Source organism: Acinonyx jubatus, chromosome F2, assembly GCF_027475565.1.
Source record: "Acinonyx jubatus isolate Ajub_Pintada_27869175 chromosome F2, VMU_Ajub_asm_v1.0, whole genome shotgun sequence".
Lineage (NCBI taxonomy): Eukaryota > Metazoa > Chordata > Mammalia > Carnivora > Felidae > Acinonyx > Acinonyx jubatus.
In genome coordinates this window covers 34,362,528-34,369,606 of record NC_069394.1, presented here as the reverse complement: position 1 = coordinate 34,369,606, position 7,079 = coordinate 34,362,528, and the positions used below count along the sequence as shown (strand labels likewise).

Here is a 7,079-nt window from a genome sequence, read left to right as displayed (position 1 = left end):
GTCTCTGCAAAGAGTTGGAAGTTAAAAAAATCAAGCCGTGCTTACTTACCAGCCGTGATTCAATGGGGTCTTTCTTTGCCAGGTCCCAATGTCACCTTAAAAGTATCTTGAATCTAAGGACAATTCCTATAAAGCAAGGGACCTTCCGTGTCTTTATGCTTTACCACCTGGAGCCTTGCAGGGAGTACAGTGCCTTTCTTTCTTTCTTTCTTTCTTCCTTCCTTCCTTCGTAGGCTCCAGCTCCTCCCAATGCGGGGCTTGAACTCACAACCCTGAGATCAAGACGTCAGCTGAGATCAAGAGTTGGATGCTTAACCAACTGAGCCACCCAGGCGCCCCTCTAATCAGTCTTTTTAAAAATACTTAAGGGGCTCCTGGGTGGCTCAGTCGGTTAAACACCTGACTCTTGGTTTCAGCACAGGTCACGATCTCACAGTCTATGAGTTCAAGCCCTTCATCAGGCACTGACAACACGGAGCCTGCTTGGGATTTCTCTCTCCCTCTCTCTCTCTGCCCCTCCCCGGCTTTCTCTCTCTCTCTCAAAAATAAATATGTAAACACTACATTTTTTCTTTTTTTAATTTTTAAAAATACTTCAAAAAGTTTGCGGTGCCTGGCTGGCTCAGTCGGAAGAGCGTGAGACTCTTGATCTCAGGGTCATGAGTTTGAGCCCCATGTTGGGTGTAGAGATTACCGAAATAAAATAAAATAAACTTAAAAATAAGAATACTTGGGGCACCTGCGTGGCTCAGTCGGTTGGGGTCTGACTTCAGCTCAGGTCATGATCTCACGGTTTATGAATTTGAGCCCCACGTGTGGCTCTGTGCTGACAGCTCAGAGCCTGGAGCTTGCTTCAGATTCTGTGTCTCCCTCTTTCTACCTCTCCCCCACTCTCTCTCTCTTTCTCTCTCTCTCTCTCTGTCTCAAAAATAAACGTTAAAAAAATAAAATAAGAATACTTAAAAAATTCTATATATGTATTAATGCTTAGTATTGTTTAGTATCATTTAAAAATTTATTTAAATGATATCATAGTATATATATATTCTGAAATTTTCTGTTCAGTGACTTAATATTATGTTCAGAGATTTATACTGAGACTTGATGTAGTTTATAAATGATGAATTATATTTCATCTGTTCCAACTAACTCTATGGTATTGTAATTGATGATCAGATCACATTGTATCTAGTCCTCTACTGAGGGACATTTAGGAATGTTCCAGCCTCTCACTATTTCAATTTTTCACTTATGTGAATAACCTTGTATTTACTCCTTGAGCACAAGTGGGGAATATTCTCTGGGAGTTATGCCTAGACATTCTGCAGTTTATCTTAGTTTGGGTTTGTTTTTTGTTTTTGTCTTTTTCTTGAAAGAATACAGATATCTGCCTAGTGCATGAATGGCTGCTTGGAACAAGTAACCCTGTAAATATAAAAATGCTTCGTAAATTGTGACACAGGGTATAAATAAATAGTATTATCGTTCACAACTTAGTGATCTCTGCAATCTGGCTTGCTGGAGATCGTATATTTAGGGGACTAAGAGCTTTCTTTCCCTCTTAAATTACTTATAAAATAAGATTGAAATATGAAAATTACATGATAGGTGGTTTAACCCAAAAAGTTCTTAGGATATGGACACCTACTGTTGGAGAAGTAGAAGTAGGCATGGGAGGAAATTTGGGGGATGTTTGTTAGGGATCACTACTTATAAAAGGGTTGGGGGAGGAGCAGGATTGGGCAGAGGTTGAACTGTGATATACCGCCCCAAGCTTTCAGCCTGGTGGGGAGCCCTGAAGTGCATATTCCCCATCGGTGTCCTGCCTCAGGTTGGAAGGGCTGGGTCTCTATACTCCTGCCTTACGAGGCACCAGAGAAAGGTGCAAGCTCAGGTGACGTGGCTCTCTGTAGTTGTGACAGCTCTGAAGAAAAGGACAGCTACAGGCTATCCATGAACCCCTCTTCCTGCAGCTGGGCTGCACCTCAGGCCTTCTTTGAAAGGAGATCCTGGGCTGGCGTCTCCATGTCCTTCGTCTCCTTATGCTGCTTGAACCCATTCTTTGTGGGCATTGAAAAAGCAGCTTCCCCAGGATTCCAGCAGCCTCTCTGTTTGAGGTACACTTTTTGAGAAACAAATTCTGCCTCCATCTCTACAATTGGTCTGGGGCAACAATTGACCTACATCATTTTCCTCCTACGCTGTCCGATGTAGATCCCCCTCACCCTCGGCTACCAGCTCTTCTGGCCTTGGAGTCTTACCTGGGGGCTTGACCTGGACTGCCATCAATGAGGGGCCTGAGCCCTGGTCACCATTTCCTTCTCTGGCCAGGCTCCTGTACTTGTCAATTTACAGTCATGATCGGGCACGAATTTCTCCCTGCCCCGTTGCGTAATAATAGCCTTACCTGTTCCTGATGATCAGGGTCAATTACCCCTGCCACAATGGTGACTTCTCTTCTTGCCTGCTGGCCCCTGGACACAAGAAGCCCAAGGTGTTTGGGCAATAGCTGTAGCTTATGATTCAATGCGCTCTTGCTGGGTCCCCTGGAAAAAGTGAATCCTCTTTGGGGCTGAGGTCCTCTAAGCCTGCAAAGCCCAGCAATGTGGGGACAGGAAACACAAAGTCCCTCAGAAGTGGGTCATTGAGAATGATGATAAGTGAGGCCATCTGGACTTATTTACACTTCCTATTGGGAATACAAAGCTACCTAAAGACTTTGGTTCAAGGCACATGATGTGCTCTGGAAGATGCATCCTCACAGAGTAATGTCTCTAGCTGGCACTTCAGCTCTGTCTTCAGCAGGCTGCTCCAGCCCCATCAGGCTGGCAGCGTCTGGGTGATATGGTCAGCGGATCCCACGGTCACGGCCCATTTCCGCACCTCCTTTCTGGTGAAGTTAGTTCCCCTGTCTGACACAACGTGGGATCTGGTACTGGTGGGTCAAACACTCTGTAAGCCCTCAGATAGTGGTGCTGGATGAGGAAAGGAAAGCTCATACCGGAATATGTCCTGCAGGAACAAACTGTTGACCTTTCCAAAAATGGAAGGGGCCCAACGTGGCCAACTTGCCCCCACTTGGCCAGTTGGCCTCATTGAGGAGTAAGGGGCTCAATATTGGTCTCTGTTGCAGACAAATTGGACGTTGGACAGTGGCAGTAGCTACATCAGTCTTGGAAGTACAGTTAGTCCTTGCTTTGCATGGTTCCAATACGCACAAAACTTCAGTTACCATGATTTAGTTAAATAACACCGGTCCCCCAACAACACAGTTCAAATATCCGTTACAACACTCTATTAACTGTACAAACTGTGCAGAGCGCAAACCCCAATGTTAGCTCTGTAGGCCAACGATCACTATGTAAATAGAAGATGCATGTCGTGATTGGTGCTGATCACATCTCTTCTTTCAAAGTCAGGTGGTGACCGGTCACTGCCCACCTTTGTTCAGTTCACACACAGGCGGGCAGCCAAGCATCTAGTTGTGTTACCTGGTTCCCAGCGAAGCTACCCATGTGACGGTTGACTACGATGGATACTCGAAAAAGGGAATTGGCCAAAGAGATGAAAGCATGGCAATGCATCCCCACAGTGATAAGGCTGGAAGTGAAATCGAGTCAAACGAATTATAGAAGAAACAGCTGACTCTGGGAACACGCCCCCAGCTGCCTTTTGGGAGCCTCTAGATGCACAGCAGAGGGACTTAGTGAAGGCCAAAGGTAGCGACGGAACTGAGAACGAGGTGGCAGCAAGAGAGTGGAGGTGTCCCAGAGGAAGCGGACCTGGCAGAAACTTCACGCGGACGCGGCTCTTTGAAAATTCTCATGACATTCCCGTTCAATTTCATGGAAAGCGCAAAGCATAAAATGTCAGAAACTGATCCAGACTTAGAAAGAAATACAACAGTTGTCCACAGAGGCATGAAAGAGATGCTCTCTCCATATAGAAAAGTATACAAGATGGTAAACATTGTCCAAACTCTTGTTGCTAAGTTTACTTATACAGGAATAAACCACTAATTTCCAGACTTTCTCATGTTTTCAGTCATAGTTGACTAACAAAATATTAGTCGTACTATTTTTTTTGTTTCCCTATACATGTATAACCAACAGTAAAACGGTTTTTAATATTTTGACGAAACGTTTTTATTTATTTATTTTTTATGTTTATTTATTTTTGAGACAGAGAGAGACACAGAGCATGAATGGGAGAGGGTCAGAGAGAGGGAGACACAGAATCTGAAACAGGCTCCAGGCTCTGAGCGGTCAGCACAGAGCCCGACACGGGGCTCGAACTCACGGACCGCGAGATCATGACCTGAGCCGAAGTTGGACGCTCAACCGACAGAGCCACCCAGGCGTCCCGACAAAACGTTTTTAAAGTCGCAGAATGATCATCATTTTTCCCCCACTGATTTTTTTAAAATGTTTATTTTTGACAGAAGAAAGAGAAAGCACATGTGCACGTGTGTGCGCGTGTGCACACGCACGCACCTGTGTGCACATGCATGCACATGCACGGTTGGGGAGGGGCAGAGAGAGGGAGACACGGGATCCGAAGTGGGCTCTGTGCTGATAGCCGAGAGCCCCATGCAGGGCTCAAACTCACAAACCATGAGATCATGACCTGAGCTGAAGTCAGGGGCTTAACTGCCTGAGCCCCCCGGGGCTCCCCTTCCCCATTGATTATTAACACTGCACGGTTTCAGGGTGCATGGTCATTTTTACCATCCCGCACTACTGTGCAAGGCAAGAACTGCCTTTATGTGCCCTTGGAAATATTCTCAGCCTCCATCTCTGTCACGGTGGCCTCTCCATTCATGTGCCCATCATGCCAGTTCTCGGGTGGCCAACGGCCTAGGAAGTTCAGACGGTGAGATGTCAAAATCTTTGGGGACATCCACCAAGATGTCTCCATTCCATCTGTTAGGACTAAAGGTTTTTCTAACCTAGTCCCCTCTCTTGACATGGGCCTGCTTTAATTTTTTATGAAGTCCAATCTCTTAGGTGGAAGAGTCCAAATTTTTTTCTTCTCCCACCGTTGCAGGTCTGAAGGTGCATCTGTGAATATCCAGTGAGCCTTCTGGCGTTCACGCCTGGATTTCATACATGATTTTCACCCTCAGCTGCTCCTTAAGTTTCTGTAGCCATCCGTGGGACTTAGCCATAGCCACCCAATCCAATTATCCTTATATCTACCTTTTCCTTCCAAGTTTCAAATACCTGATACATCGCACCCACTAGTGCATTGGCTTCTCCTGGTACTCATGCCCAAATCACCCCCCACCCCCAGCCCCCCGCCCTGGGAGATGTAACAATTGAATGGCCGCCGGTGCTAGCAGCATCTGGACTCTACTTACCACCAGCGATGGGGGCCTCACGGCCAGTCTGGTGGTGTGTGATCCACTTTCAAACCCTCACTTTGTCGCCTGCTTTCTGGGACCACGCCCAGCACCGATGGCCGCAGGTTAGAGTCTCTGGAAGTCTGGGGTGCAAGATGGTTGTCAGAGATGAACACCCGTAAAAGGATGTGAGAGGAAGCAGGACTGCTTTGGGGAAGAAGTTAACTGTTACATCCACCCAACAAAGGCTTCAGCAACCCAACAGGACAATCTGGAGCAAGCATTTATTGTCATGCTTTCCCCAGTTAGGTCGAAACAGTTAGGCTTTAATACCCCCCCCCCCCCCCCCCCCCACTTTCCTCAGCCACTGGACTCAGGCTTTCCTGGGAAGGGCATGACCTTGCACGAAGCCGTTTAGGCAGCTGAGACCCACCAAGAAGGAGCTGATGGCCGGGCTGTTTGCTGACTGCACCCCCCCCCCCCCCCAGCCAGACAGCACATACCTCCTTGAAGGGGCATCTGGGCGGCACCCCTCTGTGTCTACCAGATCACGGGAGTTGCCTTCCTCACTCTGATTCTGCCTCATATAACGGCATTGACAACGTTCATTCTAGTTGCGACCTGACTGTAGAATACCACAAAACTGGAGTACAAGTCTGACAGTGTAAATCTCATCCTGAGAATGAAAAAAAAAAAAAGAGTCATTTATTCACCTGTTTTGGACAAAAAGCCACTCTATGTGATTTCTCTATTCCGACGTGGATATTTACAAAGGAAATAGTCATAGATGTTTCCCTCTTTTCGGTCTCCTAGAAAAAAAAAAAAAACCTTGAAAAAGTTTTCCTCGGAAAAGCAGAGTCATCTAGCAGACCCTGTGGCTAATGTACAATTAAACCATACAAAATTAAACGCATCTCACATGGCTGTCACGGGTTCCCTCTGAAGAGCTGAATCACATATACGAAAGCAAACTCCCCCTAGAAGAATGACAGAAACATGGAAACCGGGAGGCAGCCTCGTGCTAAAGACCCAGCAGGGAGGGAGCTTGGAGGTTAGCCACGACCTAAATTCCTAGGGTGCTGAAATACTACCATTTTAGTCGACCCACAAGTGTTTACTTGGCATCTCCATTGTTGCCTCTGACGTTGCACGGGGTCCGGAGGGGAAGCTGAGGGCCAGCGGGACTGACCGACTCCCCCAGGGTCATGCTGTGGCCCAAACCCTGACTGAAACCCAGGCCTCCTGACTCGAAGAACAGTGCTTGCTGCTCTCTTCCTGGTGCTTGTTCTCCAGCGGGGAATGTTATCCATACAGATAGAACACAACAAAGTCAGAGCTATATTGTTGTTGTTTCCCACCCCCCCCCCCCGCTTTTTTTTTAAGTTTATTTATTTTGAGAGAGAGAGAGAGCAGGGGAAAGGCAGAGCGGGGGTGGTGTGGGTGGAGAGAATCCCAAGCAGGCTCTGTGCTGTCAACACAGAACCCGACATGGGGCTTGATCTCACGAACCCTGAGATCATGCCGTGAATGGAAATCAGACGCTTAACTGACCGAGCCACCCCGGTGCCCGATATGTTGTTTCCTTTTATAAGGCTGCTCCTTTCTTGAGGTCCCCTCAGTAGATGCTGTCAGTGTGCCCTGACACTGGGTGTGCTTTCTGCCACCAGCCACCCCATCTCTGCCGTAGCCTGCTTTACCTGTGCTGCAGAAAGCCAGGTCTTCCTGGCGATTATCCCCC

General features: G+C 47.3%; 1 long non-coding RNA gene and 1 other non-coding gene across 4 annotated transcripts; one reads left to right on the top strand and one right to left on the bottom strand.

Moving 5' to 3' along the window:
* Window positions 1–611: 611 nt before the first annotated feature.
* Window positions 612–684, top strand: TRNAK-CUU (transfer RNA lysine (anticodon CUU)). The gene has a single exon. It is a non-coding gene; the product is annotated as a tRNA-Lys (tRNA).
* Window positions 685–4,748: 4,064 nt separating this feature from the next.
* Window positions 4,749–6,418, bottom strand: LOC113600624 (uncharacterized). Of its 3 annotated transcripts, none has more exons than XR_003421703.2 (4): window positions 6,055–6,411; window positions 5,845–5,984; window positions 5,360–5,484; window positions 4,749–4,856 (listed from the first exon to the last, which is right to left on the bottom strand). It is a non-coding gene; the product is annotated as an uncharacterized LOC113600624 (long non-coding RNA). The 3 variants fall into 3 exon arrangements; XR_003421702.2 differs by having other exon boundaries at window positions 5,845–5,966; window positions 6,055–6,410; XR_008292552.1 differs by having other exon boundaries at window positions 4,754–5,140; window positions 6,055–6,418.
* Window positions 6,419–7,079: the final 661 nt, after the last annotated feature.